The following is a 12,934-nucleotide window of genomic DNA, read 5'->3' on the forward strand; positions in this document are numbered from 1 at the left end:
CCTTGCCTCAGCCTGCTATGCAGGAAGTTGCTTGCTCAGGAGAAAAGCCTTCCAGGCAGCTAACAGTTGTTCGAAGGAAAATCTGACTCCATGCCTAGCATCTACCGATTCTGATGTGCCCAGGTTTTCACCTGAGTTCTTCAAGTTCTTCTTAAGCTCTTATAAATGAAAGCCCACAGAAAAATGGGGCACTCAGCACCTCACTGGATTTGACACTAAGGCACTGCAGCTTGAGGCTTTGGCTTCTGTAAGTTTTAGAGTAAGATTTGACTGAAGGAAATGTAAGAAGGCTGATGCCGAAATAGTTTTGTTACCAACGAGAAAAGAAAGGGACAGCATGCAAATCATGTGTCTGTATGCCTGGCAGGAGTCCATAAAGCTTCGTTCTTGGAAGACATTCTGAGAAAGCTAAAGGGACATTCTGCAGTTCATTAAAAATAATGTATGCAGAGTAACAGGTTATCACTAGAATTGTCTGAGAAAAGAAGCATCAATTTTACTTTTTTCTTCTCAGCTCTGCATTCTATTTTTGAGACCTGTACAAAGGTGAATTGCATTGTGAAGGATCAGCTGGTGAAAACAGTCCTACTAATAAGGAGACAGAAATGACAAAAAAGGTTATATTATACAGGGACGTAAATTGTGTCCCTTATTCAGCCTGCTTTCTGCCACATATTTTACTTTAGGCACACAGCGCTGGGCAGCCATTCAAAATCTGTCCTGGGCTTTGTTACTATGCCAAAGAAGCACTTGAGTTCAACACGACTGTTAATTAGTATCACTGCTAAATAAACTGTCATAGTTCCCAATCATCATTTTGTATCAGCTATTCATGCTTCTTAGAAGAAGTTACATTTGTTGTAGTTACACTGCTACAAAATGTTGAAACCCAAGCACCCTGTATTCCTGTTTGAGTATCAATTTATCAAGAGGGAAAGGACCCAGTTTTGAAAGGTTTCTCACAATCAGTGAACTCATCCAACTCACCCTTCTGGAAGGCAAAGGACTGGGGGACAACAATCTTTTATTTGTGCTATTACTAAATAAACAAAGTAAAATCCTTAAATCAGAAATCTCAGTCATTAGTACACTGCCTTACTGAGGAAAGACAGTGCTACGTGGGTACAGATACCAAAGAGAGCTGCTGTATACCAGACTCAAGTAACGTGCCTATGGTTTAATGAAAGACAGAACTAGAGCTCAGGGAGCCTGTGACGGGATAACCACCACACTACCTCCAAGGCATCAATTCAAGCATGAGCCACATTTGATTGTGAGGGGCTGAGAACTAATGTAACAACTAATTCTTATTCAGTGGCTTCTGTGAAAAGGGTTGTTGATCTCAGTCACTTTCCTGTGAATACATTATAAAACACACCACTGAAAGAGAAACTAATGGGAAGCTGATCTCATCAGGAAGGTCAGAAAAGATGAAGGGAATGAGATGTTTTCAGGGTGGTATGGTCCTTCCACAAGAGCTTAGGGCATTCTGGCATTGAGGAGTGCAAATGCACTGATGCTTGTGCGTGGTGTTGACGATATAAGGAGTACTGCAAATCTAATTCCATCAGCACTGTACTTGTAAACGGAACTGTGATGACGAACTAGAGAAGGCTGAACTACTGTTATTCAGTTGGTCTAACTCCATTAAGGTCTTCATAAAATACACTCAGACAGAGCTCCAGCAATGTTATAAATCTGCCTGATTTTGCTAATTGTTGACAATTTTTAATTTCACTAGGAAAAAAGTAAAGGCTAGCCTAAGCACTGATCAAAAGATCACCCCAAACAATTGCATAAGTTAGTTTTCACACTGTCAGCTCCACCTGATCACGCTTTTGCCTCACCCTACAAATTATACAATGCATCAATTCCTAATGAGTAAGCGAGAGGAATGAATATAATAGTAAGCAAATACAAGCCATGAAAGGAATTGTATAGGAGATGAGAGAATTCATTAAATAAATCTAATTTTTTTAAAAAATTCCCAACAATAAAAGAAACTGACCAGTAAGTAGTTTATTGAGACCAGTTTCTTTGCTGTATATTCACTCTGTGGACATTCGTATTATAATCATAAGAGCTGGATACCTTTTATTTTAAATTGACCTAGCAGCAATTGAAAGGGAATACTCATCTTCCTCTCATTTTCTTGTTGTTATGCCATAAGGGGGTGGCATGTACCATATAACTTTGTCTTCTCAAACCAGCAACGTGAAAGCGAGAAGAAAGGCGAAAGGCAAGTGGATAGTAACTGTGCCTGGTGTGACCATTCTGAACATAGTTACGTGAATGGAAGTACACTGCCTTTACAGCTTCAGGAGAGGTCTGTATTGTCATTCTTCTTCAGAACCAAAAAATTCTGGTATAATATTTTCCCCCCTCCTGAGGAGGGAGAGCCACCTTTGTGTATCTAGAGACAACAGTATATTCACCTCCTGCTGTAACAGCCTCCTTAAAGGCAGCCATGAAAAGGAACAAGGTAAAAGGTTTAGGATGGAACAAGGGACATGGCCCTGGAAGTTTTCCTGTCTGCCTTTTCTGCTGAGCCAGTGGTGGCAGCCAGGACATAAAGACTATACCTTTCTACAAACACGTTCAGGGATGCGGAGTGCTGGGTCTGGGTGAGCTGGTGCTTGTAATCAGTGCTGCAGTCAGGTGAGCAAAGGTCACACAGATATGCTATGGAGAATCATATCTCCATATGAAGACATGATAAGGTAAGGAGGAGGGGACTTCTGACACTGTTCCTGCTCTAATCTTGCCCTTTTGGCTAGAGCCACATTTCTGCAAAGACTGTAGACTTGCTTCCAGCTATAGTGGCTCCTCATGAGCCTGGAAACCTGTCTCAGTGGTGGTGCAGATGGCTGTACTGGAGTCAAACAGATCCTCTGCTTCTTCTAGGACTTCTCTAGTGGCTGGCAGTGGCCTCATCTAGCACCAAAGATGTGTCTGGGCACTGAGGCAGAGCAGAGGAGGAGTATGGTTTCACTGCAAGTTATCTTGGCTTTTCAGATATATGATGGAGACCAAAGAGTAAGCTTGGAGATATTTCTCCAAATAGATATATAGATCCAAATATATATAGACCCATATCCTAGTCCTGCTTCTCTGAGACAGTACAGACACCTGCATGGAGGATATTATTCTGGGAAATGCAGCAGATGCTTATAAACTTGAAGAGAAGACGTGGCTAAAGATGCCACACAGCCAAATGGTCACTCTCTGCACTTTCACAAGTAATAGAGAGGAGGAATACACAGAGGAAGGTATAACTTAGGATAATATTGAGCAGAAATAAGTAATAAAAAAGAAAAGGCTCTGAGAGAAAGCTGCTGCCACGGCACAGCTTTCTGGCAGGGCAGTCTTCTCACCCAGCCATGTGGTGGAAGCAACTGCAGGGTTCCAGCATTTACTCCTGTCATGGCAGGATGAGAGAGAATGGTGGACAGGTCATGAGCACGCTCTCTCAGGGTACTGATCCAACCAAAAGGTCCCAGCTGTGGTACTTTCAGCATTGGCAACAACAGTGTTAACATTCACATACGCTAAAAGGTATGTTTAGCACATCTACAGCACATAGCACAATGGTTTTCACAAGCTCACATTTTCATTCTCATGTGACTAACCAGCCATTTGGATTTCCATCACTGGATGGGTAGAGCTTTTTTTCAGCTTTCCCTTCAGGTCAGCTGCATATGTTGAAGAGTATTCTTGACTAAGCTGCATGCCTGTGACCACTAGATAAAATAGACCATTATGCCTTAATCTCAGTAAAATCTCTGGTTTTACTGCTGTGACCCCAGTGACCTTTAACTAGTCTACTGCAGTTTTTGTGATAGTCACTTTTAGTAAAGCCTATTTAGAAGGAAATACTTGCGTTTTAGGGAAAAGGCTGTAATAGGATGGATAATCTCAAACTTTATTCAGGTGTCTGAAGTCTTTTAAAAGCCACTGAAGTCTGCTGCTTTAAAGCAGAAGAATTTTCTCATTTATTGAAACACATGTTCATCATTGTCCCTTTATAGCAGTGGAGTTATCACTCTACAAAAGGCCATTAAAAATGCAAAAATAGAACTAGGTCATCTTTATGTTGCACTTTAGTGTATGTGTACAGACCTTATTGATCACAGAAATTGTACAAGAAGAGGGTCTTAAAACATGAGGATTGAGACGGTTGCCTTTTAAGCCTAAAGGTTCAAAATAAAATGTGAATATTACTGAAATGTTTAAAGGAAATATAATGTTCCTGCAGATTAGGTCCTAATTATGGAAAGACTTTCTCTTTCCCCCCTTTTCTCCACACTCATATCCACTTTGTACTGCTTGCAACAGCATTCTATGTATATCACCAGAAGAGAGGATCAAATGATGGGAGGAGGTACAAAGTGATCTAGGATATTTTTCAATGATCCTTAAGATAATTTAAAATGCTAAAATTAAATGGCATCTAGTAACATGACATTCATTTTCTTCCAGAATTGCAATTTAAAACTAAAGACCTTGATACCTAATAAATAGCTTAATGACATTTCCAAAAAGTGTTCTTATTTTCCACTAAAAAAAGCAAATGTATATTCTCTTCCCATTTTTTGAGGAACTGAAATTCATAATTTTAAGTGCAAAAAGTAAAATATTTTTTAAAACCTATTTTTCCATTTTCTCTTTCTTCTTGTCTCTAGTGCCTAAATGTGAAACAGAGTTATTTCACCGCTGGCTAAAATGTCATCAATAGCTACACTAAGAAACATTTGTGACTACTGAGAAAGTTACAAACAGAAGTAACGGGTTTGTGACCAGTGTGAAGTACATAGCAAGCATAATAACCTAAGCATCTGCAACACATTGGTAACAACGCAGTGACTAAAAAGACCAGTGAACCTTGTAAATTGATAATATATGCCTCTTCTCAAATCACAGTTTGTAAAATATGTTTTCTTTCTGCTGAGAAGCTCTGTAAATAGGACACAATTTTAGTCAGACTGTTTATCTGCAAGGTGCCATGATAACCTATTTCCTAGCCTGTGTGCTTAGAAGTGATTTACTCTAGAGAAAATGAGCTGGACACTTACCAACTTTGTATTTATGCTTATATTGTATAGTTAGTCTACTTTGCTTGTCTTACGATACTTCAAGTTTCATTTCAGAGACCTAAAGCAAATGAGATGGGCTAAAAATAAGAGAGAAGGAAAGAACATATCCTTTCTTTCCCCGATAGCATTTTCCTTTTCAAAAGAAGCTATTTGTCTGATCCTCTTTCTTACCTAAATTTTGGGTTTTTTCCTCCCGAAACTCTTGTGCATATATTTGGATATAATAGCACTATATATATATAGGAAATAATTTCAATCTAGTAATTACTGAAAGAACTATGCAGAACACATCCTAACTAATCAGCTAAATGTTAAACTACCATTTTACATAAAAGGTCCAATCAAAATTGTTGTGGCTCAAATAAATGTTTGTTTATATAAGACTTGGTGTTGATCAACTAAAAGGGAACCATGTATAGGACGCCAAAACAGTTCATTTTGAAAAGAGTTTTAATTAGTACAAATTGATGATTAAAGATTCAAAGACTCACATCATCCTTTTTAGAGGACACTGCCTCAGTATTCACTAAAAATTGCAATAGTTTCCAGAAACTTACAAAACTAGTATCAGAAAAGGGAGGGGGTCATACCTGAGGACAGAAAGGGTAGATTTCAAGAGCACTTAAGTAAATTGCGTTCATACTTGATGGTCCAGAAGAAAGTATCCTGCATATGTAGACAAAGGGGTTCAGTCCTCTACGTGCAATTGTCTTTAAGTACGCATCGAAGATGGATGAAGTTCTGCAAGAATGTCAAAGAACTAGTGCGCTGTCAAGCCTTAAAAGAGGAGAAAGAACAGAATTGCAATTCAGTTAATTAAGCTTAATTCATGAATTAAGGGACAGGAGAGAGGAAGGAATGGAAATAAACAGATAATTCATCAAACTTTTTAAAGCACCTAGTCAAAATTTGGTCACAAGTAACAACTAGCGTAGATACGTCAAGAACAAACGGAGCTAAACCTAAGCAATTTCCTTCCATGACAGTATCACAGACCCTTTGGATAGGAGAAAAGCCATAGATGTAATAAATCTTGATTTTAACAAGACTTCAGAAACTGTTTCTGGAAGGTAGATGCAAAATTGTCTAGAAATGGCATTCAGAGAATAGTCACCAACAGTTCATATTTTTCAAAATAGAAGGATATATTGAGCAGACTTCTGCAGGGACCTATTCTGTCTCTAATATTTTGCAATATTTTCATTAATGAGGAGGAAGATGGAACAGAATTTTAAATTTATTATGGACAACACCCAGCTGGGGTTTGAGGTATCTTGGAGGACAGAATTAGCATACAAAAGATTTTAGAAAGTTGGAAAAATAATGTCAAAAAATAAGGTGCAATTCAGTTAAGAGAGACACAATTTTCTATGCAAAAGAATAATCATCCAAAAAAATGATGACAGGATGAGAATGACTAGATAGGGAGCAGTTGAGCATAAAAGGATCTCAGGGCTTTAGGGGATCACTGACAGAAATGAATCAATAATATCATGCTCATGACAAAAAATAAATGGTACGCTAGGATGCATAAAGAGGTACAGATCCTGTAAGATATAAGAAACAGAGGAGATACCAGATCTTAAGAAAGATGTGTTCAGAAAGTTATTTATGAGATTGCTAATCATTCCATATGAATAGACTGAAAGAATTCCTATTATTTAGTACAAAGAAGACTGAAGGAAAACCTTAATAACAACGTTAAAATACTAAAACACTGCTGTAGAAGGGATGGTAATCATCTGTACTCCATATCCTTAAGAGAAAGGAGTACTAATTCATTTAAACTGCCTTAAAGAAGAATTAAATTGGATTTTAGGAAAAGTTTTCTAATTGTGAGGATACCATTAGAATAGAATTATTTAATTCTATTGAATAGAATTGAACTAAATTTTGTAGAAAGGCTGAGGGGCCCCCCACTGGAGATTTTTTAGAAACATGGCAAACATCTATCAAGAGTATAGTTAGTCCTCCCTGAGAGAAGTATGGAATAAACTAGAAAATCTTTTGAAGAGCCATTCGTTTGTATTTTCTCTAATTCTATGCAAAAACAACAACCAAAAAAAAACCCCCAAAAACCCATGCATCTCACTCAGTAATCTGTAAATTTTATTCTTAAATATTCTAAAACATAAAAAATCATGGCTATTTCTTTGAGAACAGAACACTAATTCTTCCCTGGTCTTCAGAGTTCTCTCTCTGAGTTTTTGTTTGCTTAACACAAAATAACAAATGAAAAACTGCACTGATGTTAGTAAGACTTGCGCATGCGGATTGGGCAAGAACAGATCCGTAACCAGATACTGCAGCTTCATTGTAATGTACCAATATATTTTCATCTCTAGAAAGACTAAAAGAATAAACTAAATTATGCCAGACAGGTATACAGCTCATTGTTCTCCACTCCTGGGCAGGTATATCAGGATAGCCTATGCCACTAGGATATGCACAGCTGAGGTACATATTTTGGTAAAATATTTCTCAAACCCCATGTTAGCTGGATGATAGTACCTCCCCGCTAGTGAAATTGTCCCAAACTTTGCTGACTGAAAGGCAAAGTGCTGGGCAACTTTCTTCAAATTCTAACTCTATTGCTGCCATAAACCTAATTCTTTAATTGCCTATGCCATGGTCAGCGTGAGGGAATCCTGCAGGCAAACTGCTCCTTACGTGCTATATAGGTTGTGGACCACTAAGTTACTGCTTACATACAATAGTATATAACAAATATAAAAGAAAGAGTCAGTAATTGGGTTTTTTTTTTTAGAATTTTTATCCTCTAACGTTTTCATTCTCAGCCCTTGGTATATTGGGATAGCTAATAGATTATCCAGAGAAATGCCTCCAGTAAGCCATTTTTTAATGTATTCAGATTGCATAAAATTCTACACTCATTGGTGGTCAGTGATCATGATGGTAAAATAAAACAACAAAAAACTTAAGCAATGCATATAAACATTTAGGAGAAATACCAAAGATTATAATGACAGGTACATTCCCATTTTTAAGTAAAAAAGGATTGTATTTATTATTGGAAGAAAAATATTTTCATTAAGAAAAAAACAGGCAGAATAAAGAACCTGAGCTGGTACATCTTAGCAGACTCTTTATTTCTCTGAGAACGTACAGAATTGTTTGATTTATGAAACAACTGACACCTTATGAGAAAGTGTAAGGAACTTCTTAGCAAAAAGATTTTGTCATGTAAGTAAAATCTGCTGAATTTATCCCTTCTTAATTTGCACAGCCAAGGATATTTGCAGTGCTCAAATTGTGTATAACTAGTGGGTTTTATTAATTTCTCAACTCTGCTACTTGAGGCAAAAGAAGATGAAGAAAGCCAGAAATGTGGGTGGGAGTGAGAGCATAGCATGAAGGAAAAGCAAACCTTCAGAGGACACAAAAATAACTTTCATAAAAGGACAAGTGGTATCACATAATAGAAGTCCACACAGAAAAACAAGCTCAGACTGTAGTATTTTTACATGTAAGAGGGCAGAAAAAATTACTAGACTGTGAACGCTGAACACAAGGAATGTGAGAAACACAACAGAGAGGCTTCTAGCCAGTTTAGTCACAAGGCCAGTGATATCCTACTCCCACCCTCCTCAGATGGCAGTAAAACAGCCAGCTGATTTCACAGAACTCTGCTCCTACACGCTTGGAGTCTAACCAGAATTGAGGAGCCCAAACATGAAAAATGATGAAGGCCCCATCTCCTAAATCACTGAGACCATAGACAATGCAGCATCTCACAGCATCAGAGTCTTCATCTAGAAAAAAAATGGCAAGCTCTGGTGGTCAGCTCTTGAACACAAGAGATATACAAAGAAGCAGTACCAGTTGTCTCTTTCCTCAGTTGTACCCTGTCACACAGAGTTCAGAAGGGCTCACGGGCATAAGACTGTTATCTATAAATCCTTTCCCATAGATTAAAACATGAAGTGGCAGTAGCATATTCAGTAAGAAAACGATCCTTTTACAGGGACATCGTGTACTCTTTCCTTGCTGGCCTCAGATGGCCATAGAGCCCCGTACCTTTGACTGACCACATCACTACTTATTTTCTTTCTTTTACTTTTTATACCACCTAAAATAATTATTGAAATAAATATCTCTGTTTCTGACATTCATACAGTTAACTGTCTGAAGAACGTAGATAGAAAATTAAAGGGGGAAAAAGAGGAAATGAACAGAAAATATATGGCACTAGAGACTAGTATGCTAAAAGGCACCTGCATGCAGCAGCACCATGGAGAAGCAGAGTACAGTATGGGACTAACTCCTACAGTTGTTAGGACAGAGGAAGGCACAAGACTGTGTTTGATGACAGGCATTTACACTGTAGACTGTCACTTCCATTAAACAGAAACATTTTCTTACTGGATGAAGTGCCATCCCACTCATCTCAGATCCTTTTTGTGATGGTGATTAGACGAGCAAGTTGTCTGTGTTACAATAATGTTTTTGTGATACAGTGCAGAGACAGAACAGGGAACTGGCTACCATAAATTGCCATGAAAAATATGTATTGTCTCAGCACTATCATATTTTTGGAAAATATGACTACTCGTGTGACTTGTACACTACTGATGAGAGAACAAAAAAGGCTGCATATAATAAGGGACATGACTTACTGAAACTACCACACAGAATAACACAGCTCCATCTGAAAAAGTGAAGAATGGTAGAGAATTTGAGATTTGATAATAGCAAATACTCTTTAACTTAGCACTTTTACTAGACTATGGAAAATGTTGCTGTAGAGTGCCACTAATTTAACAAGAGCTGAAATACCATTTTATGACTGTGGGGAGAACAATAACATCCAGGTTTATAATAGCTAATGCAAATAGAATTTTATAAAGATTTAAGAAGACTGCTGGTTTTGGGGATATCTCACATTGCTTTTTTGCAACCCCTATCCTTAAGGATCAAGCACACACCTTTTAGAAAGAGAGATTTCACATATAAGTACCCCTGGAGTGCTTGCACCCTCTTGTGACACATTTGGTACTGGACAGAGAGTGGCTACTGAACTTAGTGGGCCATGTATATTATGCATATCTCCATATATGAACAAATTGTGCATAATGTAATGGATGTCTAGCCTAACTTTGAAACATCAGCTGTTAGAGAGTGTACCCTTGTATGCTCCTGCATGCTGTGATGCTCTGGATGTAAATAAGAATATCCTTTAAAAATATATCATTTAATGCAGATGTGGAGGAAGAGGTAAAGGATCTAAATAAAAAGACAACGACAATAGCAATATAATACTTACAAAGAGAGAGAGAAAGAGCAAATCATCTAGGTCAGGGGAAAAGGCACAGTACATAGGCTGCAAGGTTTGACTTCCACCCCGACAGGAGGCTTAGTCCCACGAATGGAGAACCACAGACATATTACCCAGAAAGGAACTGGTCTGAAGGGAATTAGTTTACAGGGATAATCATGCTGTTACTACCATATAGCTTTTTTTGTATCTGGGATTCTGCAGCAAATTGCATATGCAGTGTCTTTGGGGTGAGTCTTGTAGGACTGTGAGTATGGTTTGGCAAAACTGGATGAGCTGGTCTTATAATTAACTATAATAGACTCAAGAATAAAGAGACAAAAGTGCATGTTGGTGGCAGTGCAGTTACAGAGGGGAGGGGAGCAGGTTTCTACTGGTACTCTCTAGTTGCTCAGATCTATTCTGTTTTCATAGCTGTTATTTTCAATTTGAGTTAGTTCAGGGCGTATTTTTTTTCTCCTGAGTATCTCAAAATGCTCAGCTATTATTATATTTCGCTCTGATTTTTCCTTTTTATCTCCCTTGACTTTCCAGTCTTCTTTTGTCTGTCTTGCTCTCATTTATTCTGTATATGCGTCTGCAGGTGGCTTTTACAGCAAAATCTCATTCTGCTTTGCTGCCCGTTCTCCATCCGCTCCTGTTTTGTTACTGCACTGCCTGTCTTATTTGTTCTTCTCATGCCTGCAACTGCTCATTTACTAATAGGTTCTAGTCTGTGCACATGTATTTTTGTCATTTTCCTTGCCTCCAAGCACCGAATCCATGACTTCACTGCTACAGAAAGGAATGAATCCCCAGGCCCCTCTATAGAACAGGTTTCAGTCTCCCACGGCTGAAGAGAAGCTAGTGGCTGAGCTTTAGGGAGGTTCATGGCAGGTTACTGGCTCTCAGCGAACAAGCTTATTATTACCAGCATTCTACTAGCATTCCTCCCTCTAACCCCAAATATTTCCCCTAAGCCTCATAGCTTCTTGACAAAATAAACAAACTAGATGAACAACACAACAAATTCTACAAACAGTGCAGAAAACAGAAAAAAGTGTTTGCATTTTTGCCTTCTCTCTCCACATTCATACATGTGACCATAGTGCTTCAGGTCTTCCCACTCCAGGTTCCTATCTGTGTTTAATAACTGCTGAGATGCTGATTCCCTGATTTCTGAATAAAGTGTATAAATTAGATATGACATCATCTTAATTGGATGGAATGTAGCTTAACTACAGCAACTGATTCCATTATTGTTGTCACCGTGATGCATGCTACAGCCACTCAGACTTAAAATTAGGGAGGGAGAGGAAACACTCCAAAAGCACTTTCACTTGAAAATCCCAGTAAGCTGTTAGCTGTGACATCTGGATGCAAGCTTCAATTGCACAGGCTCAGATATAGGTTGAGGTAATAAACAGAAAAACTAATGCTGAAAGTCTTCATCAAGTAGTGAGACTTCATGGTGGGGATGTACAACCCACTATCTCTAGCTATAAACCGTTTCTGGTGCTGCTTCCCTCCAGTTCTTATTTTCTGCTCCATTTGCCTCCCACAAAGCTTTTTTGGTACCTAGAACTCTTAAGGAGATAACAGCCAAAAGTACTCTTCAGTGTCTGAAGACCTCCTCTCTCCCCCCCCGGTATGTCTCATTTTCTGCCTAGCAGATGTCTAGCTTTTGTGTAGCGAACTCTAGCATGCTTTCTACGTCTCCTCCTCTTGGGCTGGTAGTAGGAAGACAGAAAGCCAACCACTAAGACTGTCTTGAATGACTCCTTAAAATCTTGGGGAGTTCCTTAATGAAGGTTAGGATGCAGGCTGGCATTGAATCTCCAGGTTTCAGCAGAAAATAAGACAGGTTGGGAATACTGCAGTTTTTACAATATCACCATTGCTAATCAGGTCTGAGTCTTCATGCTAGAAGCTGTGGCACAAACAGTTTTTTGACTCTTTGCAACATTCATGTTCTCTGTCTTTTAAAAATAAATACATAAATATTGGCAGTGGCACAGCGCAGCTGGTTGTACGGAATACTGTGCTGGACAACGTAGCAGTGTCAGGTTGCCAGAAGTACTGTATCAGCACAGCCACAGATTTGAGGTTAAAGTTGTCCCCATTCAGCGAAGCCAGCTATTTGCAAATACCAATCACAGAATATCTGGTTTACGAATATAAAGGATTTACTTGGCACTGGAATTCAGTGATAAAATTGGTTGGGATTTTTCTGGTTAAACTTTCTTTCAATTGAAACCAACCCCGTTTCCCACAGTATCCCAAAATATTTTGAATAATACAATGGATTATTATTTGCTTCCAAAAATTTAACACTCATTTATCCAGTTTCAGGAGAAAAAAGGTCAAAGTCTCAAACTGAAAGACTGTCAAATTATTTCTGTTGAGGTCTTAAAACTTGCTAGCTGGTCATGACTAAACCAGGGCTCTGCCAGTGGTTAGACTTATACTCCCCACCACAATATCTGCTACAAAATTTGCAGTATACCATTGTTAATTTAGGTACAACAATTTCCTGAACAGCATCCAAATATAGGTGAATTTACTC

General features: G+C 38.5%; 1 protein-coding gene and 1 long non-coding RNA gene across 5 annotated transcripts in view; one reads left to right on the forward strand and one right to left on the reverse strand.

Annotated features, from left to right (window-relative positions):
• The window catches only part of SHISA9 (shisa family member 9), a 216,872-nt gene that overhangs the window by 153,676 nt on the left and 50,262 nt on the right, over nt 1–12,934 (forward strand). The window lies entirely within an intron of this gene.
• LOC138061042 (uncharacterized) overlaps nt 1–12,934 on the reverse strand; it is a 79,591-nt gene that overhangs the window by 57,564 nt on the left and 9,093 nt on the right. The window contains exon 2 of the long non-coding RNA XR_011134642.1: nt 5,684–5,870. This is a non-coding gene — a long non-coding RNA (uncharacterized lncRNA). The remainder of the gene's footprint in view (nt 1–5,683; nt 5,871–12,934) is intronic.

The sequence above is a fragment of the Struthio camelus genome, chromosome 15 (genome assembly GCF_040807025.1).
Source record: "Struthio camelus isolate bStrCam1 chromosome 15, bStrCam1.hap1, whole genome shotgun sequence".
Classification (NCBI taxonomy): Eukaryota; Metazoa; Chordata; class Aves; order Struthioniformes; family Struthionidae; genus Struthio; species Struthio camelus.